Source organism: Pipistrellus hanaki (assembly GCF_964339955.1).
Source record: "Pipistrellus hanaki genome assembly, chromosome: 7".
NCBI classification, from domain to species: domain Eukaryota; kingdom Metazoa; phylum Chordata; class Mammalia; order Chiroptera; family Vespertilionidae; genus Pipistrellus; species Pipistrellus hanaki.
Genome location: NC_140509.1, coordinates 73,646,585 through 73,672,770, shown reverse-complemented (window position 1 = coordinate 73,672,770; position 26,186 = coordinate 73,646,585). Strand labels below are relative to the sequence as shown.

Genomic DNA, 26,186 nt, shown 5'->3' with positions numbered 1-26,186 from the left:
AAAAAAAAAATGTCAGACCTAAGTGGTGCAGGGAGAGGGACTGGGCAGCCCAGAAGTACCGCAAGAGCCAGTTTTCAGAGTGGGTGATTCTCAGTGATTTCTCTCTCTACACCGTAGAAATATCCTATTTTCTGATCTGGAACAGAGATTTTCTTATAATACTCCCTATAGAAGTGGGTCTGAGCTGAGAGATAATGGGGTATCTATCAGGTTCTGGGGAAGAGTATACTGTGGAAAAATGATTAGGGTCCTATTTTTGTTATTGTTAATCCTCACTCAAGGATATTTTTTCCCATTGAATTTTAGAGAGAGTGGAAGGGAAGGGGATGGGAAAGAGAGAGAGAAAGAGAGAGAGACATGGATGTGAGAGAGACACATCGATTGATTGCCTTCTGCACATCCTGTGTCCAGGCCAGAAAATAAATCTGCAACTCAGGTACATGCCCTTGACCGGAAATTGAACCCACAACCCTTCTATGCACTGGCCAACGCTCTACCAATGAACACAACAGCCACAGCAAGGATCCTATTTTAATAAAGTAGATAATATTCATGTTTTTGGCCACCATTCACATAAAGTCATTACTTTTCCAGGATGGCCAAAATTTGATTTCTTATAGTTTTATCAACATGAGAAATGGGTGGATTCTGAATCAGTGAGGTTTTCGTTTTGTTTTTACTTACAGGAAGTCTGCTTTCAGATTCAGTTTGTCCTGTTGTAGGTGACGAATCCATTCAGTGGCTCTGGGTAGAGTCCTTAGAAAGGATAGTGTTGCTGTAACTTACCCCTTTCCTAAGAAAACTTGGCCTTTGATACATACAAGATCAGGGAAAATGTAGAACAGAGGAGGCATATGGAGGTGGGGAGACTGGGGAGGGAATATGTGCAGGAGAGAAGGGAGTTTATAAAGTGAGGACAGAATCAGAGGAGGCTGGCAGAAGGTGAACTGGGTTGGATAAGTGTGTTTCCTACGTAGGCTAGACGATATGCATGAAGCCTCACGATGCTCTCATTACTCATACAGCTAGCCAGCTATCAACGGGCATTGCCTGAGCACCTACTTTGTGCCAGGCATTGTTCTGGTTGTTGGAGACACAGCAGTCAATGAGCTGACAGAATTCCTGCCTTCAAAGAGCTAACATTCTAGTATAGAAGAGCTCTCTCGCTCTTGTTAAGTTTAAAATACCGACTTACGGCAAACATGTTTAAATGGGAGACACTTCATGTAAAATATACGCCTTGTTTTGGCAAAACACTGTTGAGAACAGATTAGGACGGTGGGGGGAAAACACACTGAGCAACGTTCTCTCCGTTTCCACCTTTCTGTCAGGTCATAGATATAAATTACAGTTCTGGCCCTCGTTCACCCTCACATAGCTCTCTGGCATCCTTTCCCGTTCCCTGAACATGAGAGGAATGAGGAGGCTATTTGGGAGGTCACTGGTCTGAGGAGTTGTCCTGCTACAGTTACGGAGGAATCTTGAATTTCATCTGGAGAGACTGCGAGGCAGCAGGGGCAAACACACGATGAGGAGGCAATTGGTGAGCAGACCCCGGAGATGAGAAGCAGATGGAAAGCTAACCTCACAACTTGCTTCTTGACAAAGCCTAGGCTGTGGATGGATTTTAAATACTGTAAATAGAAGGCTTGTGTCAGCGGCTGTTTTCAGGAAAACCAAAGGAACTCAGCATCCCCCCTCCCCCCCCCCCCGCCCCCCTGTGTGTTAAAAAGACCATGTGGCCTCAAGCAGTGGAGAGAGGAATTCGTTTTGTCTTCTTTCTCATACACCCATTCTGGAGCTCAGCAGACTTTCTGACCAGGCATCTGGTCTTTGGGGTGCTGCGGACATGATCAGTGGGTCACCGTGGACTCTCTCTGGCTCAGGAGAATGTCAGAGGAAAAATGGAGCAAGGACCTGTGTGAGATTAGGTGGGTGGGTGGTGGGTGGGGACTAGTCCCTCTCAGTTGATAGTGTGAGAAGCCCTGGTCCAGGGTCCCCACGGCTCAAAATGTGGTTCTGAGGACTTGTTAGGCATCTGGGCTCTCAGATTCACCCCCAGAATCTGGAGGTTAAATTTGTAGCACTGATCTAGGCAATGCACATTCCTGTCTCATCTTTCTGCACCTATCACTCCCCACGATCCCCTAGGCCAGGGACTACCCTCAAGAGTGGCATTAGATGGGTCCTCAGTGAGAGAGTAAAGCACTTAGTTCTTTATTAAACTAGGGCCCCAAACCCAGAAGAGTGTCCATCACAGAAAACAAAGCGACAATCTCATTTCAGACACATCTAGAGTCTGCTGGTTACACCTCAGAAAACCCACACAAAGCCCCCAGACATTTTAGGGTGTGAGTTTTGAATCTGTACTTCTTGACATGTGTTTGGCTGCCATGACCTTCAATTTGCCGAAATATGGAAACTTCATTATGGCATTCTATCCATATAATGAGGAAAATGCTGATGTTTGTCTCAACCCAAGGCCCCTAAAGCAATACTATCCCCGACCACACTTTCCTATATAGCAATTTACACAAAAAATTAACCAAGATATTGGTTCCTTGGAATTTAATAGAAATGAAGTTTCCCCTCCTGTAACATAGAAAACTATGCTGAGTCCCTTTGATGAGCACATCTGGAGCAGATGGCAAAACTCTCCCATGAAAGTTTTATCTAGCTAAATGGTCCTGCCCTTTTAGTTGTGGTGGGTGAAAGGGAAAGCCAACTTTGCAACTTCGTGCTATCATTGTGATTTTGTGTTTTAATGGGGAGGGTGAGTTCAGGGGAAAGGAAATGTGAGAGAGCAAGAACAAATTGAGAAGCAAGAAATGAGAGACAAAGAAAACGAAAGAGAGGAATGAAGCACCCTCATGAGCCCCAACCACATCCTTCTTTGGCAGTAACAGAAGCACAGATGAGTGATTTCTCACAGAAAAGGAGCTTGGTTGGGGCTGCTTTCCCAGGTTGGCTTTTAATTATTCCATCATAGTATTAATGTATTACGTTCACCCAGTAGGAGACATACATTGAAATGTCCTACTTCACTGGCTACTTTTCCTCTATCAGCCCTATTGTCTCAAACTCAGCACTGGGATAGTAATGAACTCATGAACTTAGGAATGACTGAGGCAGTTTTCAGAAGTAAAAGGAGGTGGAGAAGAATGAGACCTCGCTATTACTCGGTCTGTTTTGAGTATCCAGGACCCTCTCCACACTGGGCTTATTTATTTATTTTTTTTAACATAGGTTTAGCACGTTCTGTGTGCATGTGTGGACATTCTTTCATTCCTAGGTTTTGGCTTTATTGAGAAGTTAGTTGAGAAGCCAAAATGCCAGAGAGACTGAGTTTCATAGTAGGAGTTAGTTTATCTTGTGGTTGAGGGCTGAAAGAGAAAAATATGTAGAAATGCCCCCCAAAATCTGATTCAGCTGATTGCTAGGCTATCTAAAGCAACTTGAAAACCATGAGTAAGCATTATTTAGACCAGGGGTCCTCAAACTTTTTAAAGTGGGTGCCAGATCACGGTCCCTCAGAGAGCTGGAGGGCCGGACTATATGAACTACTAATTCCTACTGTAACACCTCGGCTGCGCTCACTGCCCAAAAAACCTGGCGGGCCGGACCAGACTCCTCTGCGGGCCGCATGTGGCCCGCGGGCCGTAGTTTGAAGACCCCTGATTTAGACAGTCAAGGCAATAACAGTCTCCTCAATTGCGTCTGCTCTTATATTTGTCTGGCTCCCAGGCTGACTGCTTTTGGGGTTCCTTTCAATCCTTCTTGAGGAGCCTGAGGAGTGAACATAATAGAAAAGGAATTTCACTTAGTTACCATCCAAAAGCATCAACATGTTTTTGGATGGTAACTAGGTGGTAACATCACCTCATATATTTTTATTCAAATTCATATCCCAAAGACATCCTTGTTGGCATATTCCATTCTGGGGAATTGTTAGAACTGAAATTAGCCTAATGACTTAGAAGTGACTTTTATGAATGTGTCCTGAATTAAAGTTTTGGTACTAAAATGATTTGAATGTCAATATTAATGACAACTTTACTCGCTGTTGTTCTTTAGAAAGACAGCCTCAGCCTCTTTTCTCTTTCCTTTCTTCCTCTGAAATATTTTTTTATTTATTAATCTAAAGAGATAAAGGAAACGAGAGAAAGAGAGAAAGGAAGAGAGAGAAAAAGGAGAGAAGGAGAGAAATTTGTTGTTCCACCCATTTATGCATTTATTGGTTGATTCTTGTTTATGCCTTGACCAGGGATCTAACCTGCAACATTGGTGTATCAGGACATGCTCTAACCAACTGAGCTACTCAGCGAGGGTAACGAAGGAAACCTTGTAAAAGTATTTCATTTCGGTTAGGAAATGACATACTAAATAAGTTTTGGTGAGTGGCGTGTAATCACTAAAAGGCCAATTTGTTCAGGAAGCAGGAATTAACACCTCCACTCTAGTGAAAAATAAAATTGGCATAAGACCTTAAGTAACTAGAAATGGTGGAGTTTGGATTAAGCACTTAAGCAGAAAAGAGCGGGTGGGAGGAAAAAGCAAGGCTGAGTTGGCCTGTGAACAACTCCTCACCCCTGCTTAAGGATCTTTTTCTCTCGACACAGAGAAGTTAAAATACTAGCACAATTTAATGTAATCTGCCCTCTTCGCCCCAAAGGCCAAAGAATTTTTAAAGAAAAAGAATCCATTTTACATGACTCTAGGGTTCTTGGAAATAAACCACAAGTCAGCTCTGGAAACAGAAAACGAATCCAATTGACCACTTGAGGGAGGTGGTGGGTTATCTTATTTGGGAAAAGGAGTCCAGTTCTTTTTAAATAATGTGCAATTTTAAAAACTTTGAAAATCTCCTGTGACCTGTGGGTAAAAAAAAGGTCACAGGAACCCAGGCAGTGATCTTTTCTCCACTTGGATTCATTTGCTAATTTTCCTATTAAAATACAGGGAATAAAATAGATTTACTGAACACTTGTGATAATTTGGTTGATGGATCACTTTAAAAAGAGAGAAAGAGGCAAAGTATGGTTTATTTTCACAAATCAGTTATAGTTTTTTCTATGAAATAAATGAACAAGAAGCCCATTAAAATGGTTGTTACAATTCTTCTTTTTTAATTGTTTACACTATTAAGGTGACAATACTTGACAGTTTGATATATGAACAATGTTCGCTTGCCTGACATAAACATAAATTATAACATGAGAAAGCGATGATCCTTCAACCCTTCACTCACTCATCCAGGTTAAATGTCACATTTGGAGAGGAATCAAAATTACAACATTCACCTAGACTCCACCAGCTGTTTCTTTTTGTTTAACAGGGGCTGAAGAAAAGTTAGCTGAGTTGAAGGGTAAAATGGGTGCAGTCCAGGAAATCCATTGTATTTCATCTGAACCAAGATGGGAAATCAAATCATTAAAGCCAGGCTGCATGCAAATGCCATTGATTCACCAATTTTCTTTTTCCCCCCCAGATATCATAAAAGATACTGGAACATGTGTTCATTCCTCTTGGATTGAATTGTAGCATTATCAATCAAAATTTCAAAGGGAATTGATATAAAATAATTATTGATATGGGATTTTCTAATTAATATTTTACTTTTATTGCTTTAATGCAGGTATGTAGTATATAGAGTCAAATAGTAGTGTAAAGTTTATAATGAAAAACAGCAGCACCTTACTTAACCACTTGTACTGATGCATTTAAATCCAATCAAATATCAGTAATCTATCAGCTTCATTTTTAAGAATCTTTATCTCCTTTCCCCTAAGCCCTCTGGATGCCTTCTTACAACAAGTGGTTCCCTATGCCTCCTGCTAAGCCCAAGTCCCGGGTCTTCCCTGCACTTCCCCGTTTCCCCAAAAATAAGACAGGGCCTTATATTAATTTTTGCTCCCAAAGATGCGCTAGGTCTTATTTTCAGGGGATGTCTTATTTTTCCATGAAGAAGAATACGGTACACGTTTATTGTTAAATGAAAATAAAGGAAATTTATTACCTGTATACGGTACGGTAGTACGGTAGTTGTCAACACAAACCAGACAAACTGTGAATCCTACAGTATCAAGAATTTACTCATTTATTCAATGACAATCATGTCATCATCTTCTGGAATATCATTATAACACTCCAATTCCTGAATTTCCTGGTGAATTTCTTGTGACTCCATTTCTTTCAGAATCAGTGGACCAAATCTCTCATGTTTAGCAATAGCATTCTGAGACAGAGCCTAGGGGGGGCCTTATTTTTGGGGGCATGCCTTATATTTCACTCAGAAGGAAACCTGTAAGTAGGTCCTATTTTCAGAGGATGTCTTATTTTAGGGGAAACATGGTATTAGCATACTAGTATCAAATTGGGGGCTCTTTTTTTCTTTCCTGTCTTTGCTCTTATTTTCCAAATCACATGCTTTTCTTGGTTTATTCTCTACTTTTCCTGGAATTCATTCTTCAGTTACTTCCTAGAAATAGTTGAATGGGAGGAAAATTTATTTTTTTTACCTTCATATTTTATTAAAGCTTGGCTGGATATGGCCTTTTGGATATAAATGATTTTCCCTCAGATTTTTATTTTTATTTATTTATTTTTACTTGTTTTACATTTAAAAAATTATCTTTATTGTTGAAAGTATTACAGATGTCCCCTTCTCTTCACCCCCTTTTTATTAATTAATTTTATTAAAACTTCTTTGTGTCTCTCCCCCCCCCGCCTCTCCCCCCCCCCCCCCCCCCCGCATTGACACTCTCGTTGGATAGTTTTATCATATTGACAGCAAGGAAGCATTTGGTAAGGACAGTTACACGTTAGACTTATAAACAAAATATTTCCTAGGATGTTAGTCCTTAAGTTGATTAATTTAGAGATTGTAACAAGTTTAGGTCAGAGCTATAGCATATAGAAGCAAGAATGATACATATGCTTTTTTAAAAATATATTTTATTGATTCTTTACAGAGAGGAAAATAGAGGGATAGAGAGTTAGAAACATCGATGAGAGAGAAACATCGATCAGCTGCCTGTTGCACACCCCCTCCCCCCCCACCACCACTGGGGATGTGCCCACAACTAAGGAACATGCCCTTGAACCTGGGACCTTTCAGTTCACAGGCCGATGCTCTATCCACTGAGCCAAACCAGTTTTGGCATACATATGCTTTTAATACGATCATAAGGTTCGTTGAGTAGCTGCCTATTTTTCTTCAACGATCCTATGATGAGTCTGAGACAGGTGCCAGGGTTCCAGTCACTTGGCCACACAGTTTTATGGTTTATGAGTCATGGGAGTTGCTTGCTTCAATCTGACCCCTAAAGCTCTGTCCTATTGTCTTTTCACCTAATAGAAACATGGCTTGGATGACAAAGCCCAACTAATTACAAAACCTAATTTAATAGTTTAAAGCACAAAGGGCATTTCCTAAGTAGTAAAATCTTTTGTCTGGGAAATTTTAAACAAATCAAATTTTACTTTATGTTTTATTATTTACGTAATAAGTATTTATAAGAACACGATTTTCTCAAGCTTTAAACGGCTCATTGTTCCATAAATAGGACGCACATTTAGAAAGATTTTTTTAAAAGGGATATTTTAGTGATTACCTCTAGCTCAAAACAGAATTCTTTGAGTGCTTGTTGTTACCAAATTTTATCCTGGATTATTTTTTGAATATTCTCTATAAGCTTGTGATAGAACTGTTTTCATCTCCAATTGCTTCTTCGCATTACTATTTTGAACTTAGATTTTGTGTCTGGGTGAAGTTTCCCTCTGGCTTAGTGGCTGAGCTAGAAGCAATGTCTCACCTCAATTAGAGAATCTTCTTTTTGTTAGAAAGATTCATAATCCAAAGCCCTAATAGATAGAAAAGTATGTGATGTCCTATACTGTAGTTCTATTCTTGAGTTCCTCTGACAACTGTCTTGCTAAATATTATCACCCAACTTTGTTTTGGTTACTTTCAGCGATCCAGAAATTTGTTCAGTTTAGGTCTCTTGGAGAATGGTTGGGTCATTAGGAGCTATTTCACCATCATTCAGATTCCTACCTATTAAAGTGCTTTGTGGATTGGCCATGGAACCAGAAGACTTAATCTTAAAAGGTTCAGAAATGTAAATTGACCAAGATGAACTCTGACTAAAAGAAAAGGGAGCCATTGTTCCAGTGGGGTTGTGACGGTGGTATTAATAGAAAGATTGCTAGCCATGTTGGCCCTGGGAGTGGAGAGGGGAGTGTCCCCAAGCCTGGGATTGAGGTCAGTACCCTGTGAGTTGAGAACGTGCTGACATCTGGCTTGCTTTCAGGAGAATTGAGGAAACTGAGGCAGTTTACTGAGCCAAAGTTCTCACTACCTTTGTTTTCTTTCCTTCATTGATTCCTTTATTTTAATGAGTTTTTGTCAACACTGAGAGGTAAGAAATGTAATCTGCTAAGAACATAGCAGGTCATCCTGCCTGACAAGAGATTCTGTAAGAGCAATCTCCCTGGGGAAGGGAGGGAAAGTTAGAAGAAGTTGTAGATGGTTCCTACTATCAATGAATTTACAAACTAATAAAGGTAGGAAAGGAGACAAAGGACACATAAAGCATATAAAACATAAAAGGTTTTATAACTTTGTACACTGAAGTATTACACTCTGACAGAAATTCTAGAATGCACAAATTCATCAAAGCAAAATGGGGTTGAGAAAGTCTCTACAAGAGAAGGGGAAAGAAAATGACTTTTCTGGATTCTGGGAAAGCTTTGGGGGAGAGAAGAGGTTTTCTTTTGAGGTCTAGGGGCATCCTTAAATGATCTCCAAACCCCTACCAAGCAGGAGGGTGCAATAAATTTATGCCCAGTGCCTGGCTATCGTGTTTTCTCTTCCTTCCCCTTTGCTTCGTCCCTGGTGGTCTTTTCTCCCAGAGAATTTAGACTCTCCCTTTCACTCAGGTAGATGGCATAGGTTTGCTTTGTCTTGCACCTGGGCAGAAGGGATTTATTATCGAAGGCCTCCTGCAATCTCTTATTTGTGTGCTCCTTCTGTCCTCTCCCCCTATGGGAATCTGTGCTTGAGAATGGAGTAGTCTGTCTCCCCCGCAGAGGGTTTTAACTCCTTCCCCGGAGCACCTGCAGTATGTCAATACCTCTCCTTCTAATAACACCTTCCCTCCCTTGGAGCAGGAGATCACTGCCTTCTCTCTTGGTGTAGGTAGGTGGACAACTTTAAATTTTTACCTATATAGGAGTCACATTTAGGGCTCTCAGGACTCCGGGGATGTCCTGAGCTGAGAGTGACTTTGTCCAGGAAATGAATTGAATCATTGTCTGTGTCTTTCGACCCTCAAATGACCTTTGTTATATTGCAGTCTCTGCCCAGTCATTAGGTATCAGCCTGGCTGCACCCACTGAGTGTGCCTTTGTGTATTCTATAATTAAATCGCCCGCTTTCAAGCCCACATTCATCGGGGCTGGTGTACTTTATACATGTGGGGCTTCCCCTGCTCCCTACAGGGAGCTAAGGGTTATGGTATTGGGAGCCATATCAACAAGGGAATTCAGAGCCCCCTTCCTCCAACGCCACTCCCCCACACACTGCAGGCTTCTTGGGCCGATTGATGACATTTCCTAATATAGCTGCGGTCAGATGACTTATTTCGAAAATGGAATTAAAACTTTCCCTTTTTAGGAGCAAGCACCACTTTGGCAACACTGTCAGCCCCGGAGCGCACGAGTTCTTGTGGTCAAAACATTAACAGGGTGCTTTGTTAACAAAATGTTCAGGTCATGATAAGGCCAACAAAGGAACTGTAAGACTTTATGAGCCGAGTCTCTGCAAAGAGCGCTCCCAGTCAAAAGCACCGAGAATAAAACTTTCTCCCATAAAGAGGGCCCGAACCTGCCAGGGTGAGGGTTTTCACGAGTGAGCAGAGGTGTCAGGGTGTCACATGGAACAAAATAAGCCACCTCGTGAAAAGTGGGAAGCGATTGATAGGCTCACAAAGCGCCGGGCTCTGTGAAACTGGGCAGCAAAGGACCTGAGATAGGCTCCCTAATTAGCCTCCTTGGGCAGCACAGGAGAGCCGGGAGCCCTTTTAAAGGGGTCCCAGGGAATGCTAAGTGCCGGGGCAGTTTATTGATGTGCTCATAAACAACGGCACTGGCAGGGAATTGAAATAAGATCCTGTGAGCTCCAGGGCACCTGCTCTGCCATTGCACGTTTATTAAACCTTCTCTGACTTCGAACTCTGATTACTTGCCTAGTCTGTCACTTCAACAGTTGAAACAAGAATTCTAGATCGATTTCCTGTGTTTACCTGGTGCTTTGGGTTTGTGATGGGAGAGAGAGGAGGTAGGCTGGGGTAGCTGATGCTGGTAACCTGGGTGAGAGGCATCGTTAGTGCTCAGGGCAAGTCCCAGTTCTACCTTTACGGTGTTAGATAATCAGGAAACCTCTCTGGGGATTCTGTTTTGTCATCTGTAAAATGAGGGAATTGGATGAGACAGCACTTTGATTTGGAAAATCACTAATAATTTCTTACATTGACTAGTGCCCGAGGGCCTATTTGGCTTTATAATAATCCTAGAGGTAGGCCTAATGGAAAACAAGATCTCTGCCTTGAAGAGGAGCATTACGAGGCTCAGAGTCATCAAGTGACTTGTGTTTGAACCAGAACAAACATGTAGTGCAAACTGGGGCAGGAACCCAGCCCTTTTCATTTCTAGCTCCTTCTACACCTCTCAAAAATTGTAATTTTAATAGTTTAGAGGTCTTCTTTGAATTAAATACTTGAAGGCAAGGAGAGAATGCTATTCATCCTTTTTGTATCTATTGTAACTACTACAATATATACCTGGCTTTAATTCTCCACAGTTTATATATTGCTCAAATATTAATAAAGCACTGTTAATGCTTTATCCACAGAGATAATGAAGCTTTTAGGAGTTTAGGTGACAATGTTCTTCTTTTGAAGTTCATAGTAGAATAATGGCACAGCTGTAATTTTTTGATGTGCTACACTGTGCCAGGATCATTACATATATTATTATCTCATTTATAATTATACATTTTAAAGATGAAGATCCTGAAGTTCAGTGGCTGATAGATCGCACAGCCAATATAGTGGAGATGGAATATGGACTGAGGTTGTCTATTTCCCAGGGTGGTCAGCCATGAGTCTCTTTAACTTGCTTTCTCCCTCTTTATATCTTTTTAATCAGTGCTTTCCCCAGGTCAGATCTCAGGCCCCTCCTGGTTCTCTGAATGGAAGGAAAGCAGCTACCAAACATTCTAGGCAGAAGGGTTCTGAAGGGTAAATGGGTTCTGTGACGAGGAGGAACCTGCACCTGGCTCTCAGTATGGTTTATTTTATATCATTTAATTAATTAATTAAATTGATTGCTGGCACTATTACAGATGTTCTCCATTTCTCCCTCTTTTGCCCACCTCCATCCAGCCCTTTCCCCCCTCCCGTGGCCTCCACCACATTGTTGTCTGTGCCCATAGGCTATTCAATTATTTTGAAACAAGTTATGAAGTTATTTGACTCTATCATTTCATAAGACTTACAAAATACTTACACCTGGTTTTACATTTGTACATATTTAAGCACCATGAAGTATAACTAATATTAACATTAGGGTTCTTGGGAGATTATTTCTTCCTACATAGCTGAAGTTTTAGGGACAATGTTCTTATTTAAAGAAGTGGTTCTAATTGTAGTTGTTGAAGGTCAAATAGAGGAGACTATGTGACAGATTAGAAGGAGGTATTTTGGGGCAGCTCCTGGAAATAAGTCACTTTTCCCTCCTCTATTCAAAATATTCTGCAGATAACTTAGGTTTTCTTTGAAATATTTATTTGGTAATGAAGATTTATTTCTATGTGAACAGTAAAGTCTGTAGAACGAGCGTAGATAAGCTGTTTTGGTCAGCAAAGTTTATTTTTACTTTTTTCAGTCTTCTGCAGGATGCCATTCCAAATCTACTTTTCGGGGTTCCTTCACCTTCCGGAACTGTGATCTCTTGAGGAGCCAGGCTCCCTCTGCATGTGCTTGCCTCAGGCTATGCTCAATGTCCACCTAAAATACATATTGCGTGCCTGCTGAGTCTGTGGATTCTAAGGAGGGATCACTTGTTTTCTCTTGCCGATATGCTTTTCTACTTAAAAACGTTTCTCCTGTTCTTCAATACTTAATTTTCCTTTCTAACGTTCTTTCAGTTTCTTGCTAACTGCTTCCCAGGGTAAAAGAGTTGCTTTTAAGAGAATGTCTTCAGGGTTTAGCTAACCCTCCATAGTGGCATGTGCATCTTAAAAGTCTTTCTAAGGAAATGTTGTACTCCTCAAGATTGATTTCAACTGTGAGATCGTCTTGTGATCTCACAAAGCCTTTGAGTGCTAAAAGTTGGAAAAGGTGATTCAGTGAAGGGGTGAAGAGATGGACTGTAGGGTTGGACAGACCCGAGTTTAGATTCTTTATTTCCCAATGAGTTGAATGCAGGCTCATTGCTTACCTTCCATGGGTCTCAGTTGCCTTCTGTATAGTGATGCGGGACTCAGAGTTTAAGTGAGGTTTTAAATGAAGAAGGTGCTCAGTCAGTGCTTTACATATTGTAGGTGCTCACCAAATTTAAATTTTAGTAACTGAACTCTTCTCTCTGATTAGTATCAGTCTTAGCCAAGGCAAACTAAGCATAAGACACTGGCAGAAGTAACATGTTAACTACGTAGAGATTAGTATCGATAGCTTGTCAAAAGGCACCTTAATTACTGAAACAAGGACACCAGGGATAGCAAGGTCACCTGATGGCCACTGATTTGAGTGCCTAGTGTGTGATAAAACTTACCATCAGGCAAAGCCTGTGGACACTCAGCTAACTCAATCTGGAGCTCTGATGAGAACCAATACTATTTTTTCCAGAGCTTTCGTGTGTGTGTGTGTGTGTGTGTGTGTGTGTGTGTGTGTGTGTACTTTTGTAGAAGAGAAAATTGGAGAAATAACCATGGAAAATGTCTCTCTGCCAAAATTTCCCACTCAAAGACCTTTGGGAAGCACATCAAATAAGCCATGAAGTAGGGTTTTTTGTGTTTTTTTTTTTGGTGAAACATGTCCCTAATTTTGAATGCAATTTGGAAGTTATTGGAACAATGAAAAATGTCAGTGCTTGCTGTGGTGAGATTTACCAGCAAAAGAAGGGATTAGAAATCATTGATCTTAAATGTAAGAAGCCTGAGTAGAGCTTAAGGAGAATGGCCTTACAGGGGAGCATTAATGATAAAACTATCTCGTGGGTTTGATTTCAGGTCCATAAATGCTAACAAAGATGCATTTGTGTATTCTTTTTAATTTTCTTTTACTGATACAATCAAGAGTACCACAGATCCTAAAGAAGATGGTGGTAGTATCACTGAATAATTTTTGTCAATTTGACAGACAAAACTATCTTGTAGTTCTTCCAGAAATAAATCCATGAACATTCTATTGCTTTGTGTATTCTAATATCTTTTATGTTACCCAATAACATTTTTATAGAACATAGGAAAAATTGTTACTTCATTATTTCTTTGAGGGTTAGGGGAAAAAAAGGTACCATGTACCTGTAGAATCAGTTCTGAGGTTTCTATTCTTCACATGGCCAATAAATGTAAAAACAGGTTTCACTTTGCCTGAAATTCCCATCATTGATTGTTTGAGTTTTAATTTATGGTTAGTCAGGGCTGCGGTAGTTCTGATCTAATAATGAGGTAGCATAGTGAATAGATTTGCAAAAGTTCAAGTGTAGTACTTTAACATCTAAAAATCCCATGTATCTACTTGTCTCTCAAGACATTCACTGTTTATTTTTAATTTTGTGTTCATGTACATATTTTATTGTCATTAATAAGTGATAGGCAAGTGTATTATAATTTTACAGATTTACAGCACTTTATATTTTAAATTGCTTTTGTTAGAGGATGCTGTCCCTGAAAGAGCTGGTATGATAGCTGGTATCCTATTTATCCCTATCTGTATTTTTTGTATATATGTATGTTTTATGTTATTTCATGTTTATAAGACGATTGGATTGAGTGTTTGGCCTCCGTGATCTGATTTCTGCGTAAACCTTGGCCATTTTCATTTTCAGAGTTCCATCAGTAAAGGATACTAACAATAATTAATTTTTCATAATTGTTCAACAATATTATTAGAGCTGCCATAATTCTTAGATTCATGCTGTGGGAAAAACTGTCAGGATAAAGCAGCGAAACCCTGTCTCTTTGAGCACCTTTGTAAAAATTTAGAGGGTGTGTGTGTGTGTGTGTGTGTGTGTGTGTAAAGTGTTATTCATGAAAATATGTCATAGATTGCATCTCTTTTCAGGATACATGAGAGTATGTCCACCAGCAAAGACTGACATGACCATCCTCAAAATGATTGTTGAAGAACGTCTAAAAGATTTTAACCTGAGGTTTAACACAATATGATCAAGATACACATTACAGGATGCATCTGTAAAGAAAGTTCTTTCAAGTCTTTAGATTCATCAATGACTTCACTGTCCCTCTCACCCAGAATTAGCAGGGATAGTGAGATGTACTATTTACTTGTACAAAGACATATGCCTAGGAATATTTATAGCACATTGCAATAACAAAAGATTGGGAACAACCCAAATATAGAAGTTATGGACTGGTTGAAATGAATTATAAAATATGGCACATGATGGAATGTTATACAACCGTGAAAAATGATGAATCAGCTCTCTATATAGCAACATGCAGTGAACTCTACATTTTATTCAGTGTGGAACAGTGTGCATGTATAAAATGTTACTGTGTGTGTGCGCACACCAATATATTTAAATCTAAAAGGACCACATATTTTTTGTATACACAGAGAGATACACAGACATTGGAGGTGACACACAGAAGATGACAAATATTTATTTGCCTCAAGAAGGGAACTCAGTGTCTGGGGGCAGGAGGGAGACACCACATCTATATTTCTACAGTGCTCATCAACTCATGGCTATGTTGTTTCAATTGCTTCTTGCAGAGTACCTAATTGGTACCTTTTCTGGGCCAAATTCTTAGGTTAGTTACTTGATAGACATGGCCTCTAAACCTTACAAGATCTTCCTTTAAGTAGTTTTTATTGTCTCTTGTTATTGAGAAGGAAAACTAAGTTCTTGGGGGAAATTAAGAGGAAACCTCAAGATTATAAGTAATATAACTAGGATTCAAACCCTGGCCCACCTATAAGTATTAAATAATTTTTTTTCTCAATGTACTCTATAGTTTCCACATATTTTATACCCTAGCATAGTTGAGGTAGTATTAAAAAATTCATGAAAACTGCCTGGATTCAAATTGCAGTTCTGATGTATACCTGCTGTGTCATTAACCTTCTCTTTGCTTCAGATTTATCACCTTAGGGTTTGAGTGGCATCGAATGGGTCGTACCTTTATGGAGCACAGTGCTTGGCATAGAGAATGCGCTTAGGAAAGGATAGCTTCTTTGTATTGTCTGTCTGATTTGGATTTTAAAACCCAGAGCCAAGAACCTAAAGGTTGTCTAGAATCTAGAACCTGGACAACCAAACTTTAGAATCTGCTCTAGATAGCTTTAAAAATTCAGGTTTTTTTTTTCTATGACAACAATACAGTCATAATAGGGGACTCTATCACCCCACTGTCAACAATGGATAGGTCTTCCAGACAAAATAGCAACAAAGGAACGGTGACCTTAAATGACACACTAGACCATATGGATTTAATTGATATCTACAGAAAATTTCATCCCAAAGCAACAGACTATACATTTATCCCAAGTGCACAAGTAACATTCTCAAAGATGCACCACATGTTACAACACAAAAGAAGTCTCAATAAATTGAAGAAGATTGAAATCATATTAAGCATCTTCTCCAACCACAATGGCATGCAACTAGAAATCAACCACAACAAAAAAACTAAAAAGTATTCAAACACATGGATGCTGAATAGCATGTTATTAAAAACTCAGTTATTTCTTATCTCACTGCACTCGTTTAGTTCCAAATATTGTTGGGGCAATGGACTAATTGATTTTTCACTGTCCCAGCTTTGTGAATCAACATATACAAAGCTATTTGCTCTTTCTTTAAAAAGGCAGAAGTATACTTTTACTAGATCTGCAAAACCTTAATTCTTACAGAGTATTTGAGCACAGGTACAGAGCAATGGCCCTAATGTACTTCTCATCTGAGGTAGTTTTGCCTTCACTCAAATATTGTCTGTGATAATCTCATAGATCAAATATTTTGGCAACATTTTTATCATCTTGTGTTTCTGATGATAAATTTTAGGAAAAAAACATTAAGTAGAAATAAGCTAAAGGAACAAAATAAAAACCACTCAGTACCAATGTTAACATTCTGATGTTTTTCCTTCATTTTATTTTTATTTTTTTAATATGTATTTTTATTGATTTCAGAGAGGACGGCAGAGGGGGAGAGAGATAGAAATATCAATGATGAAAGGGAATCATTGATAGGCTGTCTCCAGCACGTCCTCTACTGGTGATGGAGCCCACAACCAATGCATGTGCCCTTGAGTGGAATTGAACGCGGGACACTTCAATCCACAGGCCGAAGCTCTGTGGATTGAAGCTAAACCAGCTAGGGCTTTCCTTGAGCTAAACCAGCTAGGGCTTTCCTTCATTTTAAAATGTAGTACATTTCTGGAGATGCTGCTGTACAGGCCCTCCCAACTCCCTTCATCCTTCCTTCAGAATCCCTAGTCTGTCCAGATATCCTCCCTCCCCCAAGGCCTTGCGCTTTAGAAGGAGGGACTGACACTGTCATTTAGCCCCAGGGGTAGATCTTCAATCATTAAGCCAATAATGGTTGTTTACTTTGCTAGCAATTGATTTAGGCAAGTGATACTCTTCTGGCCAGTGCGACAGGTAGGGAGTTAGCTTGGCATCTCAGAGAAAGGGTTCTCTCTTTTGTAAGAGCTACACACAGCATGAGTTGGCTTCTTTCTTTCTTTGGACATTTTCATATCTGTGTGTGGCCTGCACACACATTTTCATCTTGTGGCCAGGCAGATTGCTAGCTTCAGAGGAAAGTGTCTACATTAAGAATAGCAGAGCAATGTAAAGCTCGCAGCCTGTGGGCCGCATGCAGCCTACAACGAATATTTTTGCAGCTCAGCCAGTATAACGATATGCAAGAAACATTTTAATAAACATTTTGTAACTTAAAAAAAAAAAAGACTGGCAGAACAGAGAGCTAGAGATAAAATTTGAGTCATGGGGTTGCTAAATGAACCAAGCTTATCTCCGCTCTTAATTTTCAGTGAGATAAATTACCTTCTTATTTAAGCCAGCAGTTTTCAAATGAAGTGCCTGTACCCTGCAGATTCCTAGGCTTTCCAAAGGGTAAGAACTACATTTCTGCCCTAGTTGGTTTGGTTCAGTGGATAGAGCATCAGCCTATAGACTAAAGCAGTGTTTTTCAACCTTTTTTGGGCAAAGGCACACTTGTTTCATGAAAAAAATCACGAGGCACACCACCATTAGAAAATGTTAAAAAACTTAACTCTGTGCTATTGACTATATATAAAGTAATTCTCTTGAATAGGAATCAAATAAACACAAAGAAAGCATTTTATAATTACTTTATTATGAAATATTAAGTAAACAAAATAGTGAAAAATTATAAAATTCTTGTCTTGTCTGCACCTACGGCACACCAGGCAACATCTCGCGGCACACTAGTGTGCCGCGGAACAGCGGTTGAAAAACGCTGGACTAAAGGGTCTCAGGTTCGATATCAGTCTGGTGCAAGTGCAATTGATATGTTTCTCTCACATCGATATTTCTCTCCCTCTTTCACTGTCTCTAAATATCAGTGAAAAAATATCCCCAGGTGAGGGTTAAAAAATAAAAAAGAACTACATTTCCAATAGAGTTTTATTTTTTTATGTTTAATAATTATAAAATATTATAATAATTTAAAACTTTATGGTATTTTGACCAATTATATAGTATTAATGTTTGAAATAATAACTCAACTGGAATATGTTTGATTACTTAGACCTTTGTGGTACCAGAAAATTAATTTTTATATTTAAAATGTTTAATATACTTTTGTGTGATGGAAGATCAGTAAAATATTTTGAAGCATGAAAGTGCATACTTCATTATAATAGCTATGAGAGAGGTATAATAAAAATACAAATTCAAGGGGAAAAAAGAATGATTATCAAAGAAGACCTTGTTAATGTGGTTTTTAAATAAATGACGGTGTCCATAAAATTGGAAGAGTATTAAAATTATATTGCATACATTCAAAATTTGTATTTAAAATATATAGATATTTATAATATGCTAGGTAGTATATACTTTATAAATAATTAAAATTATGATAAAAATTTTAATGTCAACTTAAAGAGGCGAGAGGACATATAATTTTGCAAATTATTTTATGAAATACACTAGCCCCCAAATTTGAAGTTCATAATATAAACTATTTTCAATTGCATTTTCTTGGTGCCCAAAGCATGCGTCAGTCTGTCTATCTATCTATCTATCTACTTATCAATAGAGGTACCTACCTATCTTTATTCTACCTGACCAGTTATAGCTCCTCTGTTTGCTTTTCAGTTTATAACATTTGTTGACATCTCTAATTGGTTGTTATTTCCTTTCCCTTTTATTTTATCTTTTTGGATTTATATCTTAGAAAACAGTTTTACTATAATTTGGGATTTTAGGTTAGAACAAAAATAAGTGAATTGTTTAGTCTGCCATGTTTTAGCCAGAGGTACTGTTTTCTCATTTATACCTTTTATTTTTAGCATATAATGGAAACATTTTTTTTTTTTTTCATTTTAAAGGCTACATGATACTTCACATTAGGGGAGATTATTAGTGCAATTTCTTATGGCTGATCCAATCCCTGAGGTTCATTAGATTCCTTACTCATTATTTTGATGACGTTAAACAATGCAGACTTGCTCCCACCCAAATTAGCTTTATTATATCCCTGACGAGATGATTTATGAGGTAGGAATGCAATAAGGTCACCCATACATAGGTTTTCTTATTGGCTCCTTCGCTATGAATGTCATATCCTACCACTTTTGTGAGGTTCAGAGTATCACTATCCTGCTTCACAGCTGCCCTCAGCTCTCCCAAGGTGAAAACTCACAGAATCCAGGAGGCAAGGGAGGACCCAAGGAAAACACGAGCACAAAGGACGCGTACCCCTCTAACAAAAGGCCCTCTCATAACACGTGGGCCCTTTCTTATCCAGGTGAGAAGAAGTAATAAAAGCTCCTTATCAGTCAACTTGATCTGGAGTGCAGAAGAATGAATGCAGTCTTTGAAAAAGCTTAATAAGGCAGAATAGCCTTGGTGGGGACATTTTAGACATAGCTTACATTCTACGCCTAACCTTTCAGGACACAGTCCCTGCCCTCTGTCAATTACTGCCATCTCTCCACTGACAAGCCCGATGGGTTATAAGTAAGAATTTTCCAGATGCATGGCAGAGAAAAAAAAAAATAGACCTCTAACACCGGGTTGGTGCTTCTGTGGCAGGAACCTAGGGTCAGAAATGGTGGAAAACGTGTGGGGAAAGAACAAGACTGAGAACGATGTTCTATTAAAAAACATCTGTCAGTGTGTTCATCCACATAGCCAGTATATGTAAGGATGCTGCTTTTCCTTTTCTGAGAGAATTTTAAATGAAAGCCAAGAGGAAGTTTAACTTTTTTTCTCTGGTTTTCTCTATCTCTGTATCTTGTTTGCAGATAAATTTTCCAGTGAATTCCCACCTGAACCTGATCCTAATTCCAGAAATACAAAGCCTGGATTCTTTGTGTTCACTGCGTTTATTCTGTCTTTCCATGAGCTAAGGCTGCAAATCCCACAGTGAAGCACGCATAAACACAAACGAGGTGGGATTAGACCACACTATTTAGTTAATCTCAGTTTACAAAACCCCTTCTCTCTTTGTCTGACAGGCTGCCACAGAAATTCAGCAATGCAATTTGCAAACCAGACATGAGAACTTTCTGCATCATGGGTAGGGAGAGAGCAAAAAATAACTACTCACTTTCATAAATCTTTTCTTTTTGAGAAAACCTAGGGATAATTTCCAGGGTAAAGGATCTTTACGGTTCATTCTTCAAATCATCATCATCATGGAGAAGAAAACAGGTATTGTTGTTTTTTGCCCTCTAAAATTTAAGGAGCACAACCTACAAGGTTCTTGCTATGTGTGGCTAAGATTACCAAGGAAGGGGCCTCTCCCTGACTTCCCCACTCCAGCTCATCCTGCCCTCCACCCCTATTTTCAAAGGTTTGTGTTTTTGGATCCAATGACAATAAACTGGGAAGACTTTAACCAAAGTACTTTGAATTTTAGGAGGAGTAACCAAAGGTAGTTTTTAAAAAAAAATATTTTTTTATTGATTTTTTTTACAGAGAGGAAGGGAGAGGGATAGAGAGTTAGAAACATCGATGAGAGAGAAACATCTATCAGCTGTCTCCTGCACTCCCCCTATTGGGTATGTGCCAGCAACCAAGGTACATGCCCTTGACTGGAATCAAACCTGGAACCCTTGAGTCTACAGGCTGACTCTCTATCCATGGAGCCAAACCGGTTAGGGCCAAAGGTAGTTTTCTATAGTGTGTTTGCATAACCTAGACATCCACTAAATAATTGGTGGACAGCTGGGAATCAAACTGGCTTACCAGAGAAAAGTTCCTAGAACATATGTGAGCACAATGTCAACAAAGGACTGGAAGACTGAGTACTCCTCATATGGTGTCCCGATCACCTGATGTCATGAGCACCTGCCTTACGGGAAAACCACTGTGGTAGAAACATCTGTGGGTGCCAAACACTCCATTCAGTACCGTATGTAGATAAAAGATACTCTGTGATGTTTTTCCCCCTGCAATCCTCAGGCCCGTGGCTCTGCAGACTGCTCTTCCAATGTTCCGAAAGATCATGTTTGCTTTGGTCAGAGATCAGATACACGCCCCAATGTTCACATTTTCTGCTCTCCCGTTGGAACAGTTTGAAGTTGCTTTCAGAGTCCAAATGCGTTAGGTTCATCCAGAACTCTGGAAGTGTGTTATAAATTACAGAATGTAGTTTGTCACAGAACAATACTTTATTTCAATGAAGACAGGGACTATCATGGACACGCTTTATGGAAAACTAGTCTGCTGAAGACCAAAGAGAAACTAAAACTAGCAAACTAGCAGAGAGTGGTGATGGAGGCAGTGGTGGCAGCTGAGTGGGGTGTGTGTGGCTGGCATAAGCAGGGAAGATAACCACATTGTGTAGTGGTCTGTAATTACCAATATTCTCTGGCCTTAGGGTTTACCTTCTTCTCATACAGAGAACAGTGGTGTTATTTTACTTTAAAATAAAAAGTCAGAAATTAAACTCTCTGGAGTTTATACCTAGTTAGGAGTTCACTGCTAAGCAACATAGAGTGATAAAACATAGCTCGTTACTGTTTAAATTTCCATCCTGGTCTAACATACATTTATAAAGAAAGGCTGACTCATCATTGGCTTGTTTGATTTTTCTGACTAGGTGTAGTTCTCTCTATTGAGGTGGTGGTTTTTAGAGAGTGATATAAACACATAATCTTGGAACACCTGAGTAGAGAGTGTTTAGACAAAAATTGTGGGGATCTGTCTATTAACATTGTTTTCTAATTTTTTTCATTTGTTAATAACACAATTAAAATCCACCTGGTCAAATATTAAGCTAGATGGTTTCAAATGCAAACCCAAGTAGCCATCCAAAATGAGCTGTCTGCCAATATTATATTTCATAAAAAGTCTTGGCATCTTTAACAAATAATATATTTATTGGCTCTGTCTCCAGGTAACTACTTGGTCCATGAACAAGTGCTTCCCCCTATCTGGGAGAGCTAAGATAGCGCTCATCATGAAAGTATTGAATATTTTCTTTGATGTTAAATAATGACGGTTATGTTTCAAATGTGCTTCTGTTAAATAAAAAGAAAATCCTAATAGAAAAAATAGATCTTATTCTAAATTACTCTTTGGACAAATTGCTTTTCTTACATAATGCAAAGGTGTAAAAAGCTGGCAGTTATAAGGAATGTAATCTAGATTGTATATCCTGCACCCTGGCTGTTCTATGTGCCATCATCCTACATATTTCATCTGGGACCATTGCCTTCCAAAAACTGGTGCGTGTTTCCACAGATGTCCTTACTTGTGAATTGGTTCTGCTTTGATCAATTATACAAAGGACTTAGGAAAGTTTAGAATAAGCTCGCTGCCCTGTTTTTGTTCTAATACTAATTCACAGAACTTCATCTTTCTACATTGCTCTCCTTCTTGAGGGTCTTGACTTCAATATTTCTCCTTCTTCATGATAGTTTATGTCTTGTTCTTTTTTTTCTTATTCCCTTTTTTTATTCTCTGCTCTTCTAGAATTTTTTTCCATTAGATTCTCTCTTTACTTTTCTTTTTCTCTTAAGTTACTCATCTCCCCCATTCATTCTCTCATTTTCTCTTATATTCCTTAATCATGTTACTCTGTTATTTAATTTTATTTTTTACCTCCTATAACTAAAACCCAATTTAGAGTACTTTCATAATTTGCATTAACTTGTATGGACTATACCTCGGGAAACTTACTCTGTTCAGTGGTGCCCTATCCTATTGCATTAAATTGCAATTATTATGAGTGCTCTCTGACTCCTCTGTTATTCCATTTTATACTCCATATGGACAGTTTTACTTCCTTTTATATTTGTCTTTGTATTTTGCTGAGTTCAACACCAAGAAGATGCCCTATACCTGTTTGTGTAATGCTGAAGAAGTTAACGTTCTTTAACCTTTTTACTAGACACAGAAATAGACTAAACTCCTTCCTCTCTAATCCTGGCACATAGCGTGGCTGTTATCTGGTATATAGTGGGCACCTAATATAGGTCTGTTTAATGAATAAATAACCAAAGGCCAAGATTATACCTAAAGCCTGTTTTAATATATTGATGCTAATGTAAACACATTTTCTGTCTTTGGTTAATGTTGCCATATTCAGAGATGGTTTGTTTACTCACAGAATATTCAGGACTTGATGGGCCAATAGAGTTTCATTCACTTTCTAAGGCTTCATGTACCTTATCCATATTTTAAATAAAAACTTTTTCCTACTACCTCTCTGCATTTCTTTCTACCCTTTTTTCCCCCTGTAGCTAAGACCACAGAAAAACCTTGGCTTGCAGTGAATATACATTTCCATGGAAACCAAGCCAAAAGCAATAGCAAAGGAGGCATTGCTTATAAAATGTCTCTTGGCTGCCGAATTTCAGTCCATTGCCTGATTTCCTTTAGTTTTGCATTGATTTCTTTAATTCAATGTGAACACACAGACCAGGACTTTTTAAATTAAAAACTTTAAAAAAAAAGTATGCTGTGTTTATTGAGTTAAATCATGTACTTACAAACATACACAAACTTTCAGGAAGTGGAAAAATAACATTAGTGAAAGAGGTTTGTGTTTCAAGGTTATTTTTATGGAAGCTTCATCTTTACTGGGGTAAGTGGGTTTGCTGTAAATTTCAACGGCTCACTGATAGAGGAGGACATTATTTGCTTATAGAATTAGAGTGACTTTTCCTCCTACATGAAGGGTAAGGAAAGTGATGGGATATGGTTAATGGGAAGTAACACATCATTTCATCAGGAGTTGCGAAAAGGATTCTGCCTTCTATTCAGCAAGAATACGAAGTTCTGAGATGTAACGCAGAAGGTCTGACAACTGCAGGTAGATGACTGAGTGAGCATGAGACCAGGGCCACTTTGTACACCTGAGACCTGCCCGGTCGCACAGGCCCTGTGCTCAGAAGGCCTGGGCTTGGTTCAATGCTCGGCTGCTCTGCTATTGCTGTGTAAACATTCTCAAGAATTTATGCACAAGGGGTTCCTCATTTTCATTTCGCAGTCAGCCCTGCGAATGATCTCACTGGGACTGCATGAGACTTACCCTTAATACTGTTTTCAAAGTGGAGAGAGACCATTTGGATTCTCCCTAAGAGCATACGATTCAAAGGGGGTGAGTAGAAATATCGGTGCAAGGTAGCCTTTTCTCTGACACCCTCCATATATACGAGGAATCTATTTTATTACTTCAGCCCTTCCTGGTCACCACTGGCTGAGAACAGTCTATCTCTTGGGCAGTGAAAAGCAGTTTATATAGTGATGAAGGAAGACTTACTTTTAAACCAACTTGCACCTTGAAATACAGATTCCTGTTAGCTCAATAATTTCACCCCTAGGACAGAGAGTGCAAAGCTCTATGCTCAAGCAAGTTCATTATAATGTTATTTGTGATAGTAAATAACTGAAAATGAATTAAATGTCTATCACACATCATTACTTAAGTAAATTATATTCCACTCCATGCTATATCAGGCAGCAATTAAAATGCTGCTATACATGCATACTATTAAATATTAAAATCACATTACCATATAATATGACCCATTAGAAATCTATGTATAGATTTTTAAAAAGCAATTACAAAGGTGTCTCATATAATGTAGTTGTCTCTAGTAATTGGATAATAGGTATGTGTGTTTTTTTGTGTGTTTTTTTGTGTGTGTGTTTTTTTTTTGTTTTTTTTTTTAGCATATTGGTATTTTCAAATTGTCCTAGAAAGAGTTTGTAGAGCAAAAAGAACAAAAAATAAAGCAAGCAAAAAGCAACCATTGCTATGCTTTGTTTCCATGCCCAAGAAAACTATTATGACTTTTTATTTTATTTTTTAAAACTATAAGCATAAAAGAAGCAACCATGGATAAAAAGAATGTTTCAATGGGATATTATTTCCTTCCCACTAAAGATATAATCATCTTCATTTTCTTCGGGCTAGTCAGCTGTAATTTCCTGTTCTTGGGCCTTTCCCCTGAAACATCTCTAGAAGCTGTGGCAGGTGCAGAATGCATCAGCTCAGCTGTTACTGTGTAAAGGTGTTGAGAGAAGTGGCAAAGCCCCCATCTGTGAACTGCACTGCTTGCCAGTTTGATAAAAAGGATTCCGGACCAAATCTTTATTCTCTGTTATTAGACTATGGCTCTCACAACCACTGAAGAAGAGAAGTTATTGTACATACCAGAAGGCTTACGAGTAGTATGTCCTTTTAATTTCTCCTACCACAGGTTATTCTGATGGATACAGTCCACTTTGCTCTGAACCTCACGTTAGAGGGCAGCCACAAGGTTGAAAGCTTATGAAATCAGCCTGTCTGTACTTATAAGTATGCGTTCCCTACTACTAGACCTGGCTTCCATAGGTCAATTACAGCTTAATATGATGGACTGGCACGAGCCCAAACTTGTTTCGTGGTGGCCAAATTTCATTTCTTTGGGTGTTGATGGAAGTGAATTATGGTTCTTTGTTTCTACCTGGAACTTCTGCCAACATTATGTAGTATTATGTACTAATCAATGTACAATATTGTATATTATAGCTTTGCCTACAGCAATAGCAACACCTGTTCGAGCCAGGGATTAGTTAGCAGCTTGGGCAGGGCTGCTTGCCTGGACCTCTTGGCTTTTTGATAGCATTTTTATGGTAACTGGATTTGTTAATGTATGTTGTAAAATATTTACAACTAGGGACCCTTTCTCTTTTCGTTCAGTCAATATAGCCTTTTAATTATAGGTGTCTGAGGAAGTTTGGTAAACATATATTATATTTAGCAATAAATGATGAAAATTCCATTTTAACATTGCAATTAGCAATGTATTTTAGGGCTCAGACTCCCGTTTAGATTGAACAGATGCATGAGTTTGAAACAAGTGCATTTAGAGAGAGAGGAAATGAAATAGGAAAACTGTTATTTTTCATTTTCATGAACTCCAAAAATGATAAAAACAAAAAATATATATTTTTTTAATTTTTCAAGATAAAAGAGGATAGTGTTTTAAAGATGATTGTCTACCAGTCATTACTGTAAGGAAAATTTATCATAACTTTGATTTGAATTGGTCAATGAAACTGTGTTTTGATGTAGAAATGTTTACCCTTGTTCCTTGAGTGTAACAAAAATTTTCATTGAGGTAGTGTGACTTGTCAAGTATCCTGTCTTCATTTCTCCCTGGCAGAAGGTAAATGGAAAGTTGTGCTGGAAGATGTCATTATGGATAACATCTAGGTCATGGT

At 38.7% G+C, this 26,186-nt stretch overlaps 1 long non-coding RNA gene across 2 annotated transcripts in view; it reads left to right on the top strand.

The window, feature by feature from the left end:
• Positions 1 to 26,186, top strand: part of LOC311625437 — a 106,305-nt gene that overhangs the window by 7,705 nt on the left and 72,414 nt on the right. The gene's annotated exons all lie outside the window — the stretch shown is intronic.